The 25,223-nt window shown below is 49.5% G+C and overlaps 1 long non-coding RNA gene across 1 annotated transcript; it reads left to right on the top strand.

The window, feature by feature from the left end:
- The first annotated feature begins 1,556 nt into the window (after positions 1–1,556).
- On the top strand, positions 1,557–4,320 carry LOC111767931 (uncharacterized). Its single transcript, XR_002799899.2, has 2 exons — positions 1,557–2,141; positions 3,420–4,320. It is a non-coding gene; the product is annotated as an uncharacterized lncRNA (long non-coding RNA).
- Positions 4,321–25,223: the final 20,903 nt, after the last annotated feature.

Below are 25,223 nucleotides of genomic sequence, written 5' to 3'. Positions count from 1 at the left end.
TGGGTGCATACGCAAACTTTTTCAGACTCCACTGTATTTTTTTTATTGAGATATAATTGACATATGTCATAGCATTAGCTTTAGCTGTATGACACGATGGTTTTGATGCGGGGTCGGTGAGCCAAGGAGTCGAAAGAAAGATTTCTTGGACTCTCAAGATCTGGTAGTAGTGCTCTCTTATTTAGAGACTAGAATAGCATGGGGACAGGACCCATGGGCAGTCAGAGCTTCTGCTGCCGCTGCTTCTGCTGCCCCCGCTGGCATGGGGACAGGGTCCATGGGCAGGCAGAGCTGGTGCATGGGGACAGGACCCACGGGCAGTCAGAGCTCCTGCTGCTGCCCCGAGTTGAGGGTTAGGGCTAATTTTATAAGGCACGGCTGCTCCGAGTTGAGGGTTAGGGCTAATTTTATAAGGCACGGGTACGTGAATCATTTCTTTACAAGACAAAGGAAAGAACATGAAAAAAAGTTAAAATGGTATCAGTGCAGGTTGGGTGATCCCATGACTTTTAGACAAGAATCAAATCGGATTAAGTAAAGGTCAGAAGCCGCCACCCTAAATCAGTTACATGAGATTGCCAGACAGCAACCAACTTAAGTTCTTGCCTTCCCCATTAAGAGTTTCTAGGGACAAGGTCATCTCTCTTCTTCTTCCTGGTACAGAGAGGGAGGCACCTTTTACAGATAGAAATTTACCTTACAAATGTAAATGTGTCCCAACAAGGGCAAGTTCCATTCCCCAGAGCCTCCTTCCCTGTCCCAGTTTATCAAAAGCAATCAGCCCAAAACAATCCCGATGCCAAAGAGACATATCTTGGGGCGGCCAATTTCAGGTCCCTACAAGCTCACCCCCCCTTCCTTCACAAATGCAAATGTCTCTCAAAAGGGCAAGCAAAATTCCAGTCCTCGGAGCCTGCTTCTCATCTGCAGTTTTTTAAAATTAACCAGCCTAAAATCCTCATCAGTTTGATACATGTATATATTGAGAAATACCTTTAGTTACAACAGTGAGTGAGTTACCATTCATCACCACACAGTTACACATTTTTTTTATGTGATGAGAACTTTTAAGGACTACTCTCTAAGCAACTTTCAAGTTTTTTCTTTTTTGAGGAAGATTAGGCCTCCTCTCTTGCTGAGGAAGACTGGCCCTGAGCTAACATCCGTGCCCATCTTCCTCTACTTTATATGTGGGACGCCTGCCACAGCATGGCTTGACAAGCGGTGCCGTGTCTGCACCCGGGATCTGAACCAGCGAACCCCCAGCTGCCAAAGCGGAACATGTGCACTTAACCACTGCGCCACCAGGCCGGCCCACAGTACAGTATTAACTATAGTCACCATGCGGTGCAGTATATCCCCAGGACATATTTATCTTATAATTGGACGTTTGTACCTTTTGTCTACCTTCACTCACCTCGCCCACCCCCAACCATTGTATTTTAATGTGGGACAAAAGGAAACTTGCCCGGCAGGGAGGGGCTATAAAGCCTGAGGGTCACTCTCCCGCCCGAACTCCGTGGGTCGTTAGGTCTTCTGGGAAGGCACCTCCCCTCGCTCTCCAAGATGGGGAGGGCCAAGAGCACCCCGGTACTCCTGGTAGTGGGAGTGGGGCGTTGTGCGCTATGAGCTGTCAGCAAAGTCGGGCCTTACTGGTCGCTAGCAGTCGTGTACTCTTATAAATTTAAAGTGGCTTGCTGGCTCAAAGGCTGAACGACTTTTTAAAAAGTAGTGTCCTGCGCGCGCCGCCTCCTGGGGAGACGCTGGGGAGCCGCCCTCTCCGCGCCTCCAGGGCCGGGGCCCAAGAAGTGACCCTGCGCAGTGGTGGCCAAAGGTATCCTGAGGAGTCCAGCTCATTAGGCCCGCAGCCTGGCAGGGATGCGCGCAGAGGCCCTGGAGGCGGACGGACCCGGGTGACAACAGCGCGATCGCCTGTGCCGCGCGGGTTCCGGGGCGCAAGCCGCTCAGGTGCTGCGCGGGCGTTGCGTCCACCACCGGCTCAGACGGAACAAGCGCACTCCGGGAAATGGCGACGCGAGGGGAGCCACGAGCTGCGGGCGCTTGTTCAACAAATTGCGAGGCCGTGCGTTCCTCCCGGAGGAGTCATAAGTCGATACCTTGAGCCCCGAGTTTGGCGAAAGGTGAGATTTCCACCGGCTTTACTTTGCTGTGACCGCCGGAGCGCCGCAGACGCTTCGGGGCGCTTTCGCGATCGGGTTCAAAATCGTCGTGCGTCTAGCCCGCCGGCTAGAAGATGATGGGGGAGCGGTTCCCCACGGAGCCCGGGTTCCCTTCGCGGCGCTGACCCGGCTGCTCCGATCTGTACGGCCGGGCTGCGGGAGGGTGGCGGGAGCGACGCGCCGGGGGACGCGGGCCCGGTCCCCGGAGTCCCCGCGCGGGGTCCACCTGGCGGCCTCCTCGGACACAGGCCCCTGGACCCGCGCCCCGGGGCGCCCGGCGGGGCTTCTGTTTCCTTCTCTCTTTTTTTCACTTAGAGGTGCAGGATTGAGTTCAACCGAGCGAGTCCGAGGCCTCTTTCCTGCGCCCTCTTGTGGAAACATCTTGGCTCGTGCGCACCCGTGTGCATGGACTCACGGTGACCCAACTCGGGTGGGCCTTCGCTTTTCAGGAGCAAAGAAGAGACAGGGGCCTTTTCCCTCTTTTTTCCTTGTCTTTTCCCCCTTCTCCTTCTCTTCCTCCTCTTCTGTCTTCCTTCTTCGTACTGAATTTGGGATTGAAAAACCGGTCAGTCTCATGGTTTTTATTTAGTTGACTGTGACCGGTCATTAGAAAGACATAAACCACAAGAGTTGGGTCCGCAATTGTTTTATTTATAATACACACACACACGAAGGTTCCCTCATCATGCCGTTGTTCTCCTCTATAATCGAGCATGTGTCTTTGTAGACATCTGTGTCTATACTCTGCTATTTGGGGGCACCCTTTTTATCCAGGATGGTGCTGCTTCCAGTCCTGGGGTTGAGCTGTGAACAAGACACACATTTCCTGTGCTTTCACAGTTAACTTCATGTGTGTGTATTACCTGCCCAAAAGATTTTAAAAAATTGTTTTACTTAAGTTGGATCACAAGATACATATATTTGACGTGGAGCATTCTGCACTTGGCAACATGTAGTGTGGATATGCTATGAAATAACAATTCCCCGTTCCTGGGCATTCTGGGGTTTTTTCTTGCTTTTGTTTTTGTTTTTGTTTTTTAATGAGGAAGATAGTCCCTGACCTAACATCTGTGCCCATCTTCCTCTATTTTGCGTATGGGATGCCCCCACAGCATGGCTTGAGTGTTGCTTGGTCCGCCCCAGGGACCTAAACCTCAGGACACAGGCCGCAGAAGTGGAATGCATGAACTTAACCACTCTGCCAATCCCTCTTTCTGTGTGTTTGTTCTCTTCCTACAGCAAACGGTTCTTCCCGGAGCACCCTTGAACATAAGTCACATGAACATGCGTCAGTGTTCTTCAGGAGAAATACCTAGAGGTCACTGCAAATTGTCCTTCAATGTCCACTTCCAGGACAAGGCACAAGCTACTTGCCTGCCTACATTGTGTCACTGACAGAAAATATCAAACTTTTAAAGTTTCAGCCAATCTGACAGGGGAGAAATGGGTTCTTATTGTTATGATTTGCATTTCCCAGTCTCTGCAGAGACGAATACCTTTCTGTATGGATAACTATTTTTGTGTTGGTGGCAGCCAGCATCCAAGATGCCCCTATCCCGTGGTCTGCTGCTCACACCCACACTGTACCAGGATCGGTCTGTGTGACCAACAGCTTAGGGCAACGGGGTGGTGTATTTCTTCCAGGACTAGGTTATAAGAGGCTGTGGCTTTGCTTTTGCGGCTCTCTCCCTGTCTCATCACTTGCTCTGGGGAAGCCAATTTCAACATCATGAGGGAGGGCCTTGTGGCCAGGAACTGAAGCCTCCAGCCAGCGGCCGAGGACCAGCTTGGCGTGAGTCTTCTAGACCCGGGCAAGCCTCATGACTGCAGCTCCTGCCCGTGGTTCAGATGCAGCCCCCGAGAGACCCTGAGCCAGAACCACCCGCTAAGCCGCTCCCACGTTCCTGATCCTCGGACACTCAGATAACAGGTGTCTGTTGTTTGAAGCCTCTTGTTATACATATGGCAACAGATAGTGAATACGTTGTCTTCTTATCTGCTTGTTAGTTTTTAGGAGCTTTGTACACCTTTTGGATATTAATAATTTCTTATATAAAATGAGAATTTTTCACAAATGTATCCTTCACCGTTTGTCTTTAACTTTATGACATCTTTGGTCAAATACAGGATTCAGAATCTAGGAAATGTGAAGCTGGTATTTTAATAAGTGATTGAGGGATAAACATTTTAAACTGAAGTAAGGAGAGAATACCGTAAAACTGGAGAAGTTTCTTTGATGTGGTGGGAAGCCCAGTGACTAAGGGCCTGAGACAGATCCACGCTCCGGCCTGGGACTCATGGAGGATGGCGGTTTCGGGTAGCGTTGAGAGCAAAGGATCCGGGGCTGCGCAGCCTTGGACCAGCACTCGGCGCTGCCTCCCGCGGGGAGTTGGTGGGCGCGTTATTTCCCTAGTGCAGTCTCCTCACTGGTCTAATCACAGTAATGATGGTTCTCTCCACATGGGGTTATTGCAGGAAGAAAACGTTTAGTGGGTGTGCTATGTGATGCCACAGCACGTACTGACATAAGGCTCCGAGATTACGGAGGAGCACTTCACACATCGCATGTGACTGTACAGGGGCTGCAGTATAATTACAGTGTAATTTGGAACACTCTCCACAGTCTACCCAGAACCATTGCTCACACATAACAGGCGCTATAGCGCACACTGTGGTTATCATCTAAACTTTAGTTTCCTCATCTGTAGAGTGGGGGTGTCAATAATAATTATGCGTACCAAGCAGAATGGCTGTGAGCGTTTGTGATATAATAAGAAATATGTCTTTTATCTTTGTGCCTGCTTCCTGGCACAGAGCTTCTAGGACCCTTGGAGTTTCCTCAGTGACATGGGGGAGAGGAGCTTCTTTTGTTATTCATAACAAACCCATTTCAACCCTACCTGATTTATGCAATGAGGTGACTCCAGGTGGGGCCCCTGGATGGCTTCAGGATGGGGACTGGTGGCCAGGGGGTCCAACCATGTGATCAGAGGGTTGGAACTTTCAGCCCCACCCCAGACCTTCAGGGAGGGGAGAGAGGCTGGAGCTTGATTGAGTTCATTCACCAATAACCAGTGATTTAATTGAACATGGCTGCATGATGGAACCTTCATAAAACCCCTAAGTGACAGGTTCAGAGAGCTTACAGGTCAGTAAACATGGGGGGCGGGGGGACGTCATTCAGCTCATCACCCAAGGGAGACGGTGCTAAAACTTCATGTGGTCAAGGGGCTGGGGACGACCACAGAGCCACTTCAAGTCATGCTTTCATTTTACCCCTGAGGAAAGGGAATCCCGAGAGTCGGGTGCACGTGCCCCAGCCTGGTGGGAACTGTGCTGTGTCTGCGAGTGAGCTTGGGCGTGAACACGAGCCCTCGGTCGTCGGCAGCTCTGCGTGTCCCATTGCTTCAGGCCCCTGTGGATTTGGGAGCTGCTAAGACAGCTCAGGATAAGTGGCTAATGGTCAGTGATCCCTTGACCTTCCCATAACACGAGCATTTTAACAGGCACACACAGGAGGGTGGGGCTTCTGGGCATCACAGCAGGTTTGTGGGTGGTGGGGATTTCCAGGATTCAGGGGGGCTGTCTGTCCTCCTGAGGGTGTGGGACAGAAGCTCAGTACTGCCAAAGCGCCCCCAGCTGGGGAGGGATGCTGGGCAGCTAGGCCACTGTAAGGCGGGAAGGGAGCTGACTGGGAGAGCAACTTGCCATAGAGCTGTGAACCTAAATAGAGAGGTAAACTGAGGCAAGTTCAAAAAATAACGAGTTTATTTGGGAGTAGCAGAGGAATTGCAGTTCGGGACAAGTAGACTACGGTGGACCACAGGCAAGTGTGAAGAGACAAAGGGGAGGTCGGCTTTTATTAGGTTTTGGGAGGACACCCGGGAGGGGGTGTGGGCAAGAGTTCACCAGAGGACGGGAGCTGAGGTCGTGGCGCGTCCTCAGCGGCTGCAGGCCGCGGTGCTCGGTGCGCTGTTGCTGGGGCAGGCAGGGGTCTCCCTTCCTTTTCTTAAAAGCGGGAGATGAAATTGCCTTGTGACAAATGTCCTCCTGTACCAGAAGGAAAGTAACATTCCTGTCCCCACGGAAAAGAGGTTGAGACCCGGAGCATTTTGTACACAGAACTTGAAACAAACAGACCTGGTTCCCTTCCTTCTTCCTGCTGGTGGGGCGGCTGCAGCGAGTGGGACGTGCGAGTGGGACGTGCGAGTGAGCTTCCCCTTCAGGGCTTCCTGCTCCATTTTCAGCGAGGTTTTCCTTGACTCATTTCCACAAAACCCATAGATCTCCTATGACGTGAGCAGAGCAGCTCACTGACTTCGCTGCTTTCCAGGTTTGGAGGTGTAACGGAGATGACACCTGAGGCAGCTCTTCCTGCAAGAGCAAGCTGACGACAGACGCTGCGACCCGGCCTGGAGGCTCTGGCACCGTGCCCTCGGGCCTGCCGCCCGCAGCCAGTCAGGAAGAGGGAGGGTGCGCAGAGGAGTCAATCCTTGGGTTATTTATCGTGCTCCTTTTGTGGTCCAGCACTCCTGGGCACTGGATGTGTAGACAGGAGTGAGCCCTGGAGCCAGCGGCACAGTGTCTGCTTGGAAAGTCGGGCACAAACAGATGACAGCAGTGCCCGCCCCAGGGACGGTGTGCAGAGTGCAGAGGCCATGGGGCGGGGGGAGGAAGGCTTGCCTCCTCTAAGGGCCAGCTCTGGTTCCTACAATATTTAATGCCTGGAGAGATTTGTCTTCCTTCTTTACTCTTTCTTTTTAGAGTTTTCTGGCTTTTCTCCCGTAATTCTGTGCTGTACCAAAAAAAAAAGTCATTAACGATGCAGATGAACTGGAGCTCAGCGGCGGTCCTGATCCTGAGCCTCCTGGCGGGGGTGTGGTCGGCCGGTCCTGATCCTGAGCCTCCTGGCGGGGGTGTGGTCGGCCGGTCCTGATCCTGAGCCTCCTGGCGGGGGTGTGGTCGGCCGGTCCTGATCCTGAGCCTCCTGGCGGGGGTGTGGTGCACATCTTCATGCCCTCAGCACCTCTTAACATGTCTCTTCATGTCGTCCTCATGCATTTCTTGTTAGGTAAAATCTACCTATTTTGTATTTATCTTTGTTTGCTGTTATATTTTCCTTCCTTTTTACCTTTAATTTGTTTTTATACATGAAATATATCGGTTTCTGTGTATTGGTTTTGTGTTCAGCTGAAGTTTTTAATTCTCCTAGTTTTTAACAATTTCTGAGTTAGTTTTCTGGTAAGGAGATTAGGTTTCCTAAGTAAACTATCACATGATCTGGAGGGAATGACAATTTGAAGTCCTCGTTTCAGTTTTCACACGTCTCACTTCTCTCATCTCACTGTGAGGTCGCTGCCTCTGGAGCAGGTTACACGTCGGGGCGGACTTGACTTGTTCCCACCTTTGCTCGGCCACCACTCGCGCTTGTGCCTGTTCACTCAGCACGATGTGGACTCGTGGATGCTGTATTCGTTTCGCCGTAAGAAAATGCCACAGGCTAGGTGGCTGAAAGCAACGGACACTTCTTGTCTCACCATTCTGGAGGCTGGAAGTCAGAAATCAGCGTGTCGACAGGGCCCTGCTTTCTGAAGCCTGTGGCAGGGGCTCCTTTCTTGCCTCTTCTAGGCTCTGGTCTTGGCCGGCCATCGTGGGCCTGTACATGCACCACTGCAGTCTCTGCCTCTGTGGCCACAGAGCCGCCGACGTGCGTCTGCCCTCACATCGTCTCCTCTCTTATAAGGACACCAGTCATATGGGATTAAGGGTCCACCCTACTCGGGTAGGATCTCATCTCAACTAATTACATCTGCAACGACCCTGTTTCTGAATAAGGTCACATTCTGAGGTGCTGGGGGTTAGGACTTCAACATATGAGTTCCATCCATAACAGGTGGTGACAGATATGTTTATCATCATGTTATGTAAGCGGTCACATGACTATATTACTATTTTAAAGAGTATTTAAAAATCAATGGGGTTAATATTTAAAAATCAGTAAAGATGCTGAATTTGATTAGCTCCATCTTTAGCCTCGCCCACTCCCCTTCACCACACTCTTAATCCTTTGGTGCTCCAGGGTCTGGGCGTCTGTGTGTGTTTAGCAGTTTTGCATCTATATCCAGCCCATCAGAATTAAAGCTGGAGAGCAGGGCACCTGCCTTTGGGTCGTGGAGCAGAGAGCATAGGCAGGAGAATGTGGAGCTGAGCAGAGCTGAGAGCTGGGGAGAGGCAGGCGGAGACGGGCAGACGCCTGGCTGTGCAGAGCCCTCTTTTCATCCTGTAGGTCCCAGGACAGAAGCTCCACTCCCTGCAGTGACCTTTGTCAGCTTCCTAATGATGGGATGAAGAGTTTAATTCTTAACTCACTGGTTGGCTCAAACTACATGACCTAAACCACTGACTCCTATTCTATTAAAGACAGCAGGATGGTTTCACTGGGGAGCGTATCACCTAGAGTTTCCATACGAAAAACAGCTCAGAGCCCGCAGAGGCTTCTGGAGGCAAGCAAGTGGATGTGCTGGAAACCACTGCTCCGCTGCCCACAGCAACATTTGAATACATCTTTCGTAATTCCAGTTCAGTTTCTGTGAAGAGAAAACCAACCCTTCTTCTGAAGTGACTCACGCAACTTCTCTTTTCTTTCTTTTTTTTTTGAGGAACATTATCTAACGTCTGCCACTAATCCTCTCTCTCTTTTTCTTTTTGCTGAGGAAGACTGGCCCTGAGCTATCATCCGTGCCCATCTTCCTCCACTGCATATGTGGGACACCCACCACAGCATGGCTTGACAAGTGGTGCGTAGGTCCCCACCTGGGATCCGAACCGGTGAACCCCGGGCCACCGATGTGGAACACGCAAAGCCAACCTTTGTGCCACCGGGCCAGCCCTCAACTTCTCTTTTCAGTCATGACATCCCTAATATATTTTCCATATTTTCTTTGTATCGTTTTTTTTCTATTTTATTTTTTATTGAGGTTATTATAGTTTACAACCTTGTGAAATTTCAGTTGTACATTATTGTCTGTCAGTCGTGTTATAGGTGCACCCCTTCACCCTTTGTGCCCACCCCCTACCCCCCTTTCCCCTGGTAACCACTAATCTGTTCTCTTTGTCTACATGTTTAACTTCCACATATGAGCGGAGCCATACAGAGATTGTCTTTCTCTGTCTGGCTTATTTCACTTAACATAATACCCTCAAGGTCCATCCATGTTGTTGTGAATGGGACAATTTTATCCTTTTTTATGGCTGAGTAGTATTCCATTGTATATATATACTGTGTCTTCTTTATCCAATCATCGGTTGATGGGCGCTTAGGTTGCTTCCATGTCTTGGCTATTGTAAATAATGCTGCAATGTCCATAGGGGTGCATAAGTCTCTTGGAATTGCTGATTTCAGGTTCTTCAGATAAATACCCAGTAGTGGGATAGCTGGGTCATATGGTATTTCTATTTTTAAGTTTTTGAGAAATCTCCGTATTGTTTTCCATAGTGGCTGCACCAGTTTGCATTCCCACCAACAGTGTATGAGGATTCCCTTTTCTCCACAACCTCTCCAACATTTGTTATTTTTTGTTTTGGTTATTTTAGCTATTCTAACCGGTGTAAGGTGGTATCTCAGTGTAGTTTTGATTTGCATTTCGCTGATGATTAGTGATGTTGAACATTTTTGTATGTGCCTATTGGCCATCTGTATATTTTCGTTGGAGAAATGTCTGTTCATATCCCCTGCCCATTTTTTTTTAAAAAAGATTTTATTTTTCCTTTTTCTCTCCAAATCCCTTCCTGTACATAGTTGTGTATTTTTGGTTGTGGGTTCTTCTAGTTGTGGCATGTGGGACCCCACCTCAGCATGGCTTGAGGAGCAGTGCCGTGTCGGGGCCCAGGATCGGAAGCAGCGAAACCCTGGGCCGCCAAAACCGAGCGCTGCAAACTTAACCACCCGGCCATGGGGCCGTCCCGGCCCGGGCCCTCTCTGCCCATCTTTTTGATCGGGTTGTTTGATTTTTTTGTTGTTGAGTTGTCCAGGTTTTTCTATAAAGCTCTAACAGAAATTTTGATATTTTATAGGTAAGAGAACAGAACGTGTGATGGTGCCGCGGGGTGTAAAGGCAGCAGATGAGATCTGGAACGGGACTCCAGGGCTCTCCACAGCTCCGAGCGCGCTCAGGGAACCGCAGGGCACGTGCAGGGGCCGGGCTATCCCCGTGGGGACACTGAGGCGTGTCCTTTCACCTCCCGAGGGCACAGAGGCTGTCCAGCGGGCGCCGCGGCGTGTGACGGTGCAGCAGGCGCTCGCAGACGCGGACGCGACCCCCCGGCTGCCTTCCCTGTCGGGCCGTGAGACTGCAGGGTGTGGAAGGGTTATGCCTCTCCCTACACGTGTGCGTGTTCGTTTTGGAAAACAGCCATTTTCATGAAAAATGTGTTACTTAGGTTCCCATGTTTACTATTTTTTTAATAATAAATTCATAATTATTTAGCCTTTTTTTCTCGGTGTTAATTTCTGGCGCGGTAAATACTGATAGCCACGATCCTGGCCCAAAGCGCCCTGAGTCCTCATTTCCGAGAGTGTGAAGGGGCCTTGGGACCAGGTCGTCTGAGAAGCGCCGCCCTCAGCCGAGAGTGCTCTAACCCTGAGCCGCTGACGGCTCTGAGTCTCAGTTTACCCTTTGTAAAGCAAGGCGAGCAGACCACGACTGCTGCTGTCTCTCCACCTGCAGACAGGGGAAGGTGGCTTCAGCGCACGCGGGCTCCGAGCCTTTCTTGTGCCCGGGTTTGAGGGGCGGACAGAGGGCGCTGGGCCCCGGCTGAGGGTGGACGGAGGGCGGCTGCTCGTCGCCCGCAGGGTGGGCGTCCCGCCCGCCCCTTCTGCCGTGGTGGGCGTCTCTGCTCCGGGCAGGACCCGAAGCCCAGGACAGACGGAAGCCTGGCCGGGGCTGGGCTGGATGCTTCTTGCCCTCCGGCACGGAAAAGCCCAGCGAGGCCGTGGGAGGCCGGGTCGTAGGGCTGAAGGTGCGGGGGGCCGGAGGCCTCGCGGGGGCCTGGGGTCCAGCCCGGGACAGGGGGCCGCCGGGCAGCCCCGGGCGGGGTGGGGAGGGCCCGCGCGCGCCCCTCCGCGAACACGAGGTCTCCGGGAGAGTGAAGACTTGTAGGGTCCAGATTTCAGGACGGGCCGCTTTTGCGACCAAACGACTTTCTCACGAAAGTCCGCATTAATGGCTGTATCCGAGACTCGCTCCACGTCCTGGTCCACCCGTTTCTCCCCGGCCCCTGCGAGCGCTCTGTTGATGTTCACCCAGAAACACAGCATCTTTCCCCAGGATCCCGTGCCCCGCTTCTCCTAGGAATGTCAGCGCCTCGCAGCCTCTCTCCTTCAGTGACTGACTCCCCCTCTCTCTGCTCCTGTGTGCCCCTCCTCTGGTCCTCCGGTCCTCTGGTCCTGGCCTGTCTCCTCCGGGCACTTGGGGTGAGGGTGCCGGTTGATTGCCGCTGACGCCCACGACCAGCAGAGGGCAGCAGAGAGCAGCAGGCGCGGACTCGGGGATCCCCCGCCCCGGAGAAGCCGCGGGGGCTGCAGGCCGGGCCGGGTCAGGCCAGGCAGCTGGTTTCTTACAGCCCTGGAGGAGAGAGGCCAGGCCCGATTCAAGAGATGTTGCAACCCCTAGCCCAAGATGCGGCTGCAGCCAGGGTCTGGAAAGGAGAAGTGAGCGGAGATGAGCAGGAGAAACGTTGTGACAGCAGTTCCAGGCCACTTCCATTTTTTTTTTTCATGGTTTAAGAATCTCAGTGCATTAAAAAGAAAGAGAAGAAATGACAAAGCACGGTTATGAAATCGTGGTGTGTTTTAAGTGTTTACCTTGAATAGGCCTCCTTTCACAGAAAACTCAAGGGCCAGAGCAATAATACATTTGTTTCTACAGGCACAGAAAGGATAGTATGGAAATATCCGACCTGACGCAAAAGTTTGGAGTTTTTTTTCTTAGCACAATGAGCTCACTCCGGGATTCTAGATGAACCAGGGTCTGTTATACCATCAGGAGCTTGAGCAATAGTTGTTAAAGAAAAAATTATCCTGACACTCATTGAAGCAGTAGGGAAAACTTTATAAGGACTGTTGTGACAGAGGAATTGCGATGGGGGACAGACAGCTGAGACAGCTGGGGACCGATACCAAGGGGGGGGGGTCAGTGAAGAGGGTGGAAAATTCCTAGGAGGAGACAGGGTCGGGGGATTCTTGCTATAGGCCGCCAAGGGCTTAGACACCAAGGGTGGGGATGACAAACCTGATCAGAGTCCAGGGTTATCAGACTTCAAGGTGGGGGGTAACTTAGCAGGATTCTTGCTAAAACTGGCTTGGGCAGCGGAAGACAGGACCAGAGCCAATTTCAAGGCCTGCTTGAGAAGGCAGCTCAAAGGAGCCAGAGGAAATTTTGGTCAAGGAGAGAGTGTTCATCCTATTCACCACTACCTGAAAGGCTGGCTTTTCTTTTTTTTAAACAACCTATCACACTTGGAAATATCTTGCAACAATATTGTGCTTTGAACAAAATAGTTACAGAAATATGCAGAAGAATAGCAGACAGGCTGCAGTGCAGGCTGTGTGCCTGGAGATGGACGCGGGCTCACAGCTGTGTGGTGGAAAGAAGTGTCGGAACAGGACAGGCCTTCTGGAGACACAAGCCCCAGCCCTGCCCCAGGGGGCGTCTTGGTGACATTACAAATATATCTGTAGGATAAATTCTTAGAAATAGAAATACTGGTTCAGTGGATTCATTAAAAATGGTGACAGCTCTCGGTCTCATTGTGCAAACATTCCTGGCACTTCGCACTCTCCAGTGTGTGATGGCGATTCTTTCCCCGCATTCTCGCCAATGCTGTGCTTTACCAAGTATTTGAATCTTTACTTTTCTGAAATACAAAAAGATGATTTCTTGTCTCAATTTATAATTGTTTATCAGTAAAATTAAGCATATTTAAACATGTTTGTATAAGCCATTTGTCTGTTTGTCTTTTCTGTGAACTACATGTTTAAATTCTTTGTCTATTTTATTTTCTACTGGAATGTTAACATTTTTGGGTTGATCTGTAAGAACATTTTGTATATTTAAAACTGACTCTTTGTTGCTGACATTATTTTTGAATTTTGTCTTTGATTGCCGTGAAAAAAATGTCTAATTTTTATGTGGTTACCAGCGTTGTATGGATTTTGGGTTTTGCATTATAATTTAGAAGCATTTACTGATCCAAGATTACGAAAATAATCCTCATTTGCTTACTTCCACTATTTGTATATGCATTTAAACCTTCACTCCATTTGACAACTAATGATGTGGGACAGAAGATACCACCACCTATAGTGTGTGCAGAGGGAGATGAGATTAGGAAGAACCCATTGGGACAAAGAGATGAGAAGCCAGCCTGCCTGGTACCCACAGAACCTCCACAGCCAAAGGCCAGATGCTCATGCAGATCAGTGCATCCCCATCTGCAGTGGCTCTGCAGTGAGGGACGAGGACAAAGCCACACATTCGTAAACACTGACTGGTTGACCTTAACCCAGTGATGAACCATATGGGAGAATGGATGGAAGGGAAGAGGTGAGCAAGGGAAGGTTTAAGAACTCAGGGTGCGACTGTTTTTGAAGGAAGTGGACAACATCTAAAACTGAAGAACCAAGAAATAGCAGTGAAAGCAAAGTTAAAAGTAAAGAGATAAACATAAAAAAAGAAGAGAGCCGAAAATGAAGAAGGAGGTGCTTCGGAGAGTGAGGTGGGGTGGAGAGGGTAGTTGTTCATGTAAGGTTTTCGCTTGGATGCACATGACTAAACACCCACATCTCGGTCACTTAAACGAGAGTTTATAGTTTGCTTTCTATTCAGAGGAAGGGGACCAGCTCACGGTGTCGCGAGGTCCCGGTTCTTTTACCCTTTCTGCGAAGTCCTCCTTAGCATGTGGCTTTTGTAGCCTCAGGTTCCACAGGTGGAACAGGACGGACAAATTCTAAAAGGTGTGTTCCAACTGTCTTCCTTTTTTGTAATAAGAGCTTTTAAAAAATAATAGTTTTATTGATACACTATTATTTGCATACTCTAAAATTTGCCTACTTGAAGTATGCAGTTCAAAGGTTTTTAGTATATTCACAGAGTTGTGCAACCACCACCACAATTAATTTTAGAACATTGCTTCACCACGAAAAGAAACCCTGTACCCATCAGGAGTCAGCCCGTTTCCTCCCGAATCTTCAGCCCTAGGCAGTCATGACATGCGTGCTGTCTCTATGCATTTGCCTCTCGTGGACATTTTATATAAATGAGTCAGGCTCTGCGTAGTTTTTGGTGAGTGGCTTCTTCCACTCGGCATGCGGTGAAGGTTCACGCACGTTTTGCACATGTCAATAATGGGTTACTTTTTGATGCTGAATAATATTTCACTGGGTGGACATGCCACATTTTGTTTATCTGCTCACCACTTAATGAACGTTTGGGATGTTTCCACCTTTTGGCTACTATGAATAGTGCTGTTATGAACATCCCTGTGAAAGTTGCTGGCATGGAAGCTGTGCCCAATGATCAGCTGGTGCAAAGACCAGGGGCTGGATAGTCTCAACTTGACACCTCAGAGACAGAGCAAGGAATGTACCCTCTGCAGCTCGGAGTCAGAGGGAAGCAGAAATACTGGCTTCTTGTCCTTTCTGCTGAGATAACGTGTCCCTTGATGGAGAGATGAGGGCAGAGGGGCCTCATTCACCGAGATTGCAGCGTTCCTTCTGCTGAGGGCAGAGGGGTGCATAGGAGGAGAAGGAGCTGGCCGTGGCTCCCAGGCCACAGATTCTCTTTGTTCCTGTGGAGACGTAGTTAATTCTCTTGAGTAAACGCTTCCTCATTTGCTGTCTACCTTTAGGACAATTTCTAGAAATGTTCCATGGTTGTTATTTTTACGTTTTCACCAGCTGTGGTTGTTTTGCTGGGGAACGGGTCCCCGGGAACCTCACACTGCTATTCCGGAAGCAGAACTCTTATATAAGAGCTTTCTAAAAGGAGCAACTCATGGACTTCTGCTAATGTCCTCCTGGCCAGGATTGAGACAGATGGCCACTCCTGTCTGTGAGGGGGGCTTAACCAGGCACACAGGCACCCAACACCGGGACACAGGCACCCCACACCAGGACACAGGCACCCCACACAGGGACACAGGCACCCCACACCGGGACGGTGGAAAAGGGGCTCTAACTTCTCCTATTGCTGCTGAAGGGGTGGACTACTTTGTGGTTTTTGAAATCACATGCATAAATTATTTCAATAAAAGTTAATTTCAGGGGCTGGCCCCGTGGCCGAGTGGTTGGGTTCGCGCGCTCCACTGCAGGCGGCCCAGTGTTTCGTCGGTTCGAATCCTGGGCGCGGACATGGCACTGCTCATCGGACCACGCTGAGGCAGCGTCCCACATGCCACAACTAGAGGAACCCACAACGAAGAATACACAACTATGTACCGGGGGGCTTTGGGGAGAAAAAGGAAAAAATAAAATCTTTAAAAAAAAAAAAAATACAATTATAAAAAAAAAAAAAGTTAATTTCAAAAATGTGAAAACAAATTATGTGCCCACCAACATCATCTTACAACATCTTCTCTTTTCATTACGTCATGGGCTTAAGTTTGCACCCTGGCAAGTTTTTTTTTTCTTTTCCAAAAAGTGGGCACGGGAATGGTGGTTTTAAAGTTCTGATCTGTTCAAAGTATGTTTCTCTCAACTACTGGCTTAAATGAATGTTGGCTGCCTGTGAAGTTCTTAAGGCAAATTTTGCTTTAAGATTTCATTAAATAATACTGAGATTTTGGCCAAAAGCCTGTGAGCACCTGGATTGTTGTTCTTTATAAGTGTCTTTAGTGGTTCACTTTTGCCCACAGGATTACTTCTCAGTCTTTGAAAGATACGCCCAAGGGTTGACATCCTGAGTCAGTTTCCTCTGAGACACGCTGTGCCTTTGCAGTTGGGAGATTCAAGCATTCCTTTGTTTTAGGAAAGTTTTCTTTAAGTCTCCGATTTCTTTCCTATTGCGTTTTCTCTGGTCTTCAGGGGCAGAAATTGTGCAGAAGCAGGATCTCCTTTGTCTTACACATCCTGCTTTGACTTTTGAATCCTCTGAGGCTTCTGTCCTCTGCTCAGTTTCTCAAGCATGTTCCCAGGGCCCAAACCGCGGCCGATGTAGTTTTCTTTCCTGCTGCTCCTCACGCTTCGTCCTGCAGGCTCCCCCTTCCTGTGACCTTAGCGGGCCGGCCCCTCATTTCACCCCCTTTTCTCAGGTTTCCCCTACAGTGCAGCCCTGATGTCTCTTCTTCAGACTTTTTGTGATACATACTACTTCCTGTGAAGTGTCTGATTTCATGAAGAACTTGTGGATCTTAGTTGTATTAGCTTTCCGTGGCGGCCATACACATTGCCACAAATTTGCCGGTGTAAGACAACAAAAAATGTTAATCCTATGGGCCTCACTGGTTAAAATCACGGTGCCAGCAGGGCTGCGTTCCTCCTCCTGGAGGCTCCGGGGGCGAATCTGGTTCCTTGCCTCCTCCAGCTGCCAGACGTCCCTCCATGCGTCCTTCTCGCATCCGGTCGCTGCTCTCCTGTCCCCTCGTCCACTCCTGAGGGCCCCGTGACTATTTTAGCCTCACTCATAGGATCCAGGAGAATCTCCCTAATTTAAGGTCAGCTGATGAGCGAAGTGAATTCCATCTGCTGCCTTGATTCCCCTCGTCGCAGTTTCCCGGCGTTGGCGGGCAGCCGCGCTGCGGGGGGTCACCGAGCCCCAGCGCTGACCTCCACTCGCCTCGGGGCATGTGCTGTGTTTCCCACGTTTCTCCTTGTTTCCTGTTTGCCAGACACTTTTTCTCCTTTTGTTTTTCGCTCCTGTGTTATCTTTACACAGTTTCCGTGATGGTGCCTTTTAAAAGAGTCACTTTCCTTTGAAATATCGGAGTTTTCCTTGGAGTAGCTCTTGGGAGAGTAGCTGGGCAGGGCTGGCACCTCTCCCCGAGGCTTCTGTGGACGTAGCTCAGGGGTCTGTGAGCTTGGACGGGAAGCATTTTAATTGTGATTTTCTCTAGTGAATGCAGACGACGCAGTCCGGCAGCAACCGTGACCCTTCACCTTGGTCACCAGGAGAAGTTTCGGCTCTTCTCTGCTGGGGGTGCTCCCCTCCCAAATGACTCACGGCATACTCTGCATGTCACCAATTCGGGGTGATTTAGCCTGGACTTAGCTGATGAGCGTCAGCGTGGGTCAGCTCCTATGGACTCTCAGTTTCTCCCCACCCTGGCAACAGACAACCCCACTCCTGGAAATGTATGTCTCTGTTTCATCTCAACCTCCTGCCAGGATGGCCCCATGGGGCTCGAAGCTGTGTTGGGTTTCCCCAGCGCCTGGACCTTGCAGTTCCAAGGAGAGTGGGGCTGGGGTTGCTGCTTCCCGCTGGCTGTGTTCCCTGCTCTGAAAACCCTGGGTTCAGAGGGTCTCCCTCACTGGGTTCCTCTCACCCCCGACCTGGCTCCAAGCAGCTGAGCCTCTCATGATGGGTGGCTTCACGGAAATGGATGTTCTTCGTTTCTCTTTATTGTTCTGGGCTGATTTCAGAGATGACACAGGAGTGAGACATTTCTCCTCTGCCCTCTTCAGCAGGGAGTCCTTCAGCTTTCTACAAAACTTTTAAAGAGTTGCTGAAGTTCTTTATAACAAAGAGATGATACAGAATGGCATGAAGCAGAAGCGTGCGCTCCTCCCTACAGTCACCTCTTTCAGGGACTAACTAGAGGTGAAGATGTGTGTGTCTGTTACCAAACGCAGACACAGCGGGGCCAATAAAGAGAAAAACCCAAAACGTTAGGCTTGTGGCAAGGAGAGAGGTTTACTATCAAAAGGCAGCCAGACAAGGAGATGGGAGTTAGAACTCAGATCCACCTCTTCAGAGGGAAAAAGGTAGGGGTTTTACGTGGGGAGGGGGAGCATGAGCTGGGGTTGTAGGTGGGGGAGGGGAGCATGTGGCCTTGCTGGTTGGTGCCTTTCCACCAGCCTGCGTTTGGCCTTGAAAACTGAATTTCTTTCCCTTGTCCGTCTGGACTTTCCCGGTTAGTTTTCATCTTCAGCCTGTGTTTGTCCTTGTGAGGCTGAGTCTTGACGTCTGGACCTTGACTACCTGGGAAAGGCGGCTCACTATCTACTAAGGAGGGGCAGAAAGAGCTGGTTAGTTTTGAATCACAGTTGACTATACTGAAAATGCACAGCTGCAGTTGGCAAAGCTGACGGCAAAGTTTTTGCTCTTGGGAAGATGTTTTAGCCTCTTTGTTCTCGATTTCACGTCTGTTGTCTGTGCACACCGAGAAATGCTTATATGAAGACGTTAAGTATGACTCCATCTACCGTCTGCGTAGGCATGTCTGGGGAAGTGAGATTCACTGCTCACCTTTAACTCTTGAGTGTGAGGAGTAGCGTTTGCACTCCGGCTCTTCTTTACTCTCTTCTGGGCTAAATGAGGGGGGGAATGTATAAAATGACTGTTTTTCTTCTTTTTTTATTCTGAAAATATGTATACCATAAATTTACCATTTCAGCCATTTTTAAGTGTGCGATTCACTAGTGTGAAGCATATTCACATTGTTGTGCAACCGATCTCAAGAATTCTTTTCACCTTGCAAAACTGAAACTCTGTCCCCTTCCAACAACTCTTCCCCACCCCCTCCCCCCAGCCCCTGCCAGCCGCCGTCCCACTTTCTGTTTCTACGAGTTTGACTATTCTAGGAATCTTTTATAAATAGAGTCGCATAGTATTTGCCCTTTTGTGACTGGCTTGTTTCACTTTGCGTAACACTCTCATGGTTTATGTGTAGAGTGTGTCAGAGCTTCCTTCCTTTTCAAGGCTGAATAATATTCCATGGCATGTATATAACACATTTTGTTTATCCATCCCTTAGTTGATGACATTCGGGTTGTTTCCATCTTTTGGCTATTGCAAATATCACTGCTATGAACACGGGTATATTAAAATAACTTTTTTTCTACATGTAACTGTACTTTACCAAATATCCCTTCTTTCTGATGAAGAAACTTGAAATATTTGTCTTCTTTGTTTAAAGATAAGGCTTTCAGTTATAAGATGAGTAATTCTGGGGGCCTCATGTGCAACATGGTGACCACAGGTAATAATGCTGTATTGTATACCTGAAATTTGTGAGAAGAGTAGACCTTAAATGATCTCACCAGGAAAAAAAAGGTAACTATGTGAGGTGGTGAGATATTAACTACCTTGTCATTCTGATCATTTCTCAATGTATATGTGTATCAACTCGTCACATTGTACACCTTAAACTTACACAACGTCATTTATCAATTACACCTCAATAAACCTGGAAAAAGAGTATGGTTGAGAGTCAGGAGTTGGGAATTCAAATTCTTACAGTTCCCAGCAGGCAATATAGAGGCAAGGTGTGGACTGAATCTGAAAGACAGGAGGGAGTGGTGGGGACTGCAGCAAACTGGGGAGTTCACCCTCTAGCTCAACGGACTGCCTGTCCTAGTGCCCGGTTCCATGTTTGTTGAAGGAACAATGGTTGGATTGGGTCTAGATTTCTAAGTTTTAGTTAGAAACCTGAAATCTATTTTATGGAACATCTCTGATTTAATTGTTGGCAACTCACTTAATGTAAGTATACTATGAGCCAAGGTTTCGCCTCTCACCCTCACAACCAAGAATATGCCTTTTCTTCTTAAGGAAGAATTAATTAAAATTTTGTTTAAAGGAGACAAAATAGAAAAAGGCACCAAAAGTTATGCAAAAATAAAAGAATTTCTAGGAGGGATCAAATTTACCCTCTCATATGTGAAAGTGTTTATATTTCATCAATAAAATAAAATATAAATGACTTCGTCGCTGGTTTTTAGTCAACTGAAGTGGGGCTCATGAAATCATTCCACACGACCCCCTGCTTCTGCGAGGCAGGTGGCCTGTCTTTCCTTCTGGTTCCTGGTCTGCAGTGAAAGCTCCTGGCTTTGCTCTAACTTGGAATGTGTCTTCCGGAAATGCTGGGAGCATCACCTAAAGGTAGATGAGCCAACGGGCCACAGCTAGAACTCATGACGGGGTCTCCGATTCTAATGCTTTTGGTAAACATTAATTCTAGAGAGAAGCTCAGGGACAGGGAAAAGGCAGAGCAATGGCGGGAGACGAACTGCTCTCCACTGGTGCGTGGATGCTCACGCCGGGGATTTGTGCCTTCTGAAGCCGGAATCACAACTCCTTTTCATGATTGCCCACCAAATCTGCTTCAATCCTTGTCTCAGAAGGCATGGAGGTCCGAGAATTGGGGCTCCTGGAGTGCTGGGGCTCATACACCCCTGGAAGCCCCTCTCAACTGGGGACGCTGGGTGACATCCCATGGGGCGGGTGGTCCCAGCTGCCCAGGCCCCAGGGAGACAGCCCCGCTGAAAAGACGGAGGTGAGCGTGACCAAATACAGGGCCTGTGCCAGGCTCGTCCCCACGAGAACCCAGAGACCCAGGAATGCAAAATTGTAGCTTTATTTTCTAAAACTGAGTCTATCTTTGCTCATCTTCCTGCCACATCCATTCCTGCCTTGTGGTCTGTCCTTCAGGCACTTTCAGTTTAAAACAACTCTCTTTCCAGGAAAGCTCAGCGCCTCGCACGCTCCACCTCTCATCTCTTCTCTTCTCCCTGTAGCAGGAGGGCGTCTGGCTGCTGGGCGGATCTATGTCCCTGCTGGGCCCCTCTGAGATCCCGCACCCGGGCCTGGGTACCAGCCTTCTCCCCAGCTGCATCCGGCACCACATCCTCAGCCCAGTCTCAGGCCCCTTGGGATTTCTCACTGTCCCTGCCTGGGTCTGGGACATGTAGGGTTTTGTGAATATGTCGTGGCCAACCCGCCTGGCATCTCAGGCACCATTTCCTTGTTGTTTTAGAAGAGGGGTTTCTCTGAGAGTTGTGTGCTCTTTCTGGGCTGCATCCGGGAAAGTGAGGTGTCTTTTCCCCTACTCTCAGATCCCCACACCAACTAGTAGTTTCTGTAACTCCCCATCCTGGGGCTTGGGCTGCAGGTGTGGGGCTGGGCTCTGGGTCCTTACTCAGGGAGGGTTAGTCAGGGTTCTCCAAAGAAACAGAGCCAGTTGGCTGTGTACGTTTGTATATGTAGACACACACGCACACACACATATATAATATAAACCGAGTGTTTGTGTCCCCCCCCTCAAGGTTCATATGTTGAAACCTCACCCCCAGTGTGACGGTGTTAGGAGGTGGGGCCTTTGGGAGGTGATTAGGTCATGAGGGCGGGGCCCTTGTGAATGCAATCGGTGCTCTTATAAAATGCGCCAGGGAGACCCCTTGCTCCTTCTGCCATGTGAGGACAGAGTAAAAAGATGGTTTTCTGTGAACCAGGAAGTGGGTCCTTATCAGACACTGAACCTGACAGCACCTTGATCTTGGGCTTCTAGCCTCCAGAACTGTGAGAAATAAGTGTCTGTTGTTTAAATATGCTTATACGTATATATGGATATGTATGTCTATAGAGAAAGAGATACTTTAAGGAAATGGCTCACATGTGTAGGAAGGCTGGCAAGCCCAAAATCTGCAGGGCAGGTGGGGGACCCAGAGAAGGAGTGAGGCCACCGTCCTGAGTCTGAGTGCAGACTGCAGGCAGAGCTGCTTCTTCCTCAGAGGGTCTGTCTTTTCTCTTAAGATCTTCAGCTGGCTGGATGAGGCCCACCCACATTATGGAGAATAATCTGCTTTACTCAAAGTCTACTTATTTAAATGCTAATCTCCTTTAAAAAGTACCTTCACAGCAACACCCAGAGTGATGTTGGACCAAGTATGTGGGTGCTGTGGCCTGACCAACAGCATAAAACAGCATTTATTTTGATGCATAAAATTAACAACCACAGAGACTCTCAGGTGTCTATGCTCCATTTCTCCAATTCCGTCTCCTGCTGAAATTCTCATGTTCTTTGAACCTGTTCTTTCCTCACCTCGCCGTCTTCTCCATGCTGTAGTTCCTGAGATAAAATTTATTTCCTGAGTTCACAAATGCTCACAGCATTTGGAGCTCAGCAAATCTCCTGTCTCAGAGCCCACTTCTATCGCAAGAGCCTTTCTTTCAAGACCATTGTTCGACCTTGAAATTCAGAGCTGGCTGAAAGCGCCTTATTTTTAGGCCACATTTACCGCAGGGAAGACTACGATGGGCAAATGTTGAGGAATGACAGCAACTGATGACTACAGGGGTCTTTTTTAGAAATTCATAACAATCCTCAGGGCACAGACGCCCACTGTTAGCACAGGCACAGGCTGTCAGCAGGGCCACAGCTGTACTAGTGAGCGTCAGCTCAGTGACGACCCCAGGGAAAGGGAAACTCACAGAGAAGGAGAGGCAATCTCACCTTAAAAATGGCAACTCCTGTGTGGGTTGCTTTTGGATCTAAGGAACAGAAAAGCCATATGAAATCGGCTTCAACAACGAGGCGTTTCATTGTCGGGCTGGTTGCTTCAGTGGACACGTTCCTTCCAGCTCTGGCTGTGCCATCCTCAGCTCTCTCATAGTCACAAAAAGGCCACAGCAGCTCCAGGCATCAAGCCACTACTTGACCACATCTATTGGCAGCAAAGGACCAAGATTATGGAATTTCTTTCTTAGGAGCACAGACTTTTCATTCTGTGATGCTCTGGTCAGAACTTACTCACCAGCCCACTCCTTAAATGATCATTTTTAGACAAGAGGATCCTATGACCGGCTTGTATAAATCAGAATACATCCCTGGAGTTGGAAAAGGTTAACTTTCCAAGTCCTTTGAGGATGGGGCAGATACTTGCACAAAACTGGAGCCCTTTCAGCAAGGAAGAAGGCGGCCAGGGGATGCTGCTCTGACCACCTGTGGGATCTGCTCCACTCCTGTTAAACCCTGTGCTCATCGCAGGACAGAGGACATGCGCAGCCTTGTGCGGCTGATGTCTTGACGTGGATGAGAAGGCGTGGGAGAAAGATTAGCAGCTACTGGAGGAGAAGAGAGAAAAGGAGCATGTCAGATGCAGGGTGGTGTGCTGAGGAGGATGGGAGGGTAGGAAGCCCAATGTGGGGACCATCCTAGTTCAAGGGCACCAAAATCCCAGCAACTTGACACTGTGCTGGGGACACTCCCTTTTCTGTTTTTAGTTACAAAGTTATATATGCTTGTGGGAAAAAAGCCAATCAATACAGAAATGTACAATGTATAAAACACAAGTCCTCTGTGTGAATGTAGCAAATGAAGGGACTCGGTGTGCTCCTGCGCATGCTTGTGGTTTCAACACAGCTCTTCCAGGGGGCCGGCCCGGTGGCACAGTGGTCAGTTCACATGTTCTGCTTCAGCGGCCTGGGATTCACCAGTTCAGATCCCAGACACAGACCTATGCACTACTTCGCAAGCCATGCTGTGGCAGGTGTCCCACATATAAAGTAGAGGAAGATGGGCACGGATGTTAGCTCAGGGCCAGACTTCCTCAGCAAAAAGAGGAGGACTGACAGCAGATATTAGCTCAGGGCCAATCTTCCTCAAAAAAATCATTCAATCAATACAGCTCTTCCAGATTTGTCTACACATGTACCAATAAGTGCATATGTCTATTTAAAAATAAGTGATCCTATTTACACCTTCAACAACTTGCCTAATGTCTGATAGAATAATATTCCGTTGGAAATTCTTTACATTTTCCAAGCATGAGGAATTAAGCTCCAGGAGGCCCTTCCAGGTGGCGAGAGGAGGCAGACCAGGGCTGACCAAGGAGACTCTGCAGTGATGGACATGTCCTGTTTTGTGTTGTCTCCATGTCTGGCTGTCTAGCCCTTAAAATGCCACTAGTGCAGCTGGAACTGAATTGTTCATGGTCATTCATTTGAACTTGAATTTCAGCAGCCACGTGTAGCTGGTGGCTCCTGTGTCAGTCAGTGCAGGCTGAACGAAAGGAATGCATTGGTGATCCCTGTGGCCTGAGAGTGGCTTTCTGCAGAGACAGTCCTGTGCTTTGTCCCTACGCGTGTGGGAGAAGTGGGACCACCTCCGTGCAGGCCTGGGGGATCCGCTCTCGTGCTGCACCTGATGTGTGTGTGTGTGGGGGGGTGGGGTGGGTAGCTGGGTGAGCGTTTGGAGGCGTTCGGCTCAGAGACCATGCAGGATTTGGGGGTCCTGCACTGTTGTAGCTGTTTGGCTTTGGGTTTCCCAATAGAATTCTGACTTTAAATGTTTGGGTCTTTGTCCCCCTGCCTACACTTTCACGTCTCATGTCTGGATTTTGGGGCTCAGAACATGCCTCTGGCACTGCCTCGCTCTACTCCCACCCTTGGAACTGGGGTTTGTCCGGGTCACAGGCACTGGGAGGTGAGGGCGGGAAGCACGTTTGTCCGGCCCCATTTCTTTCCCCTCATGCTTCGGTGGCTGTTGTCTTTGTAGTTTACACCAGCCATTGGTCTCCCGGTGTGGACTTTTCTTTGGTGTCTCATAGTTTATTCAATTAGAAAGAATTTGTGGCAAGTCTGGGTTTGGCACCCAGTGCCCTGAGTCCCCTCGCTTTCCAGGAGGAGCTGCAGGGGCCTGCGGGTGTCGTCGTTTTCTTCAGGGCACGATATTAAACTGTTCTTCTCCAGGCTGCTTTTGGAGGGGGCGTGAAGGATGTGCAAAGGGCAGATGTTATGCTCTACTTTTGTGACCTTCCTTGTTTATTATTTGTGTTGATTTTGATATTCCCGCATCTGGAAAAGAATTTTTTTCACAATGCAGAATAACAGGTAAAGCGTGGTGACTTTTTTCTTGACTAGTTTTTGTACGTGGTTAGAGTATCTTTCCACAGTTCTGGAGTGGCCTCTGAACACCGTCTTCTGCTTCACACATCCTCGCAGGAGCTGTTTGATGGAGCCTCACAGCCGAGGGGATGGCCGGCCCAGGGGTGCAGCTGGGCGTCAGGCGGTGACAGCTGGACGTCGCATCCGCTCTCCCTGAGACTCCAGG

Source organism: Equus caballus, chromosome 14 (assembly GCF_041296265.1).
Source record: "Equus caballus isolate H_3958 breed thoroughbred chromosome 14, TB-T2T, whole genome shotgun sequence".
Classification (NCBI taxonomy): Eukaryota; Metazoa; Chordata; class Mammalia; order Perissodactyla; family Equidae; genus Equus; species Equus caballus.
The sequence above is the reverse complement of the archived record's forward strand: the minus strand, read 5'-3'. Positions and strand labels throughout refer to the sequence as shown.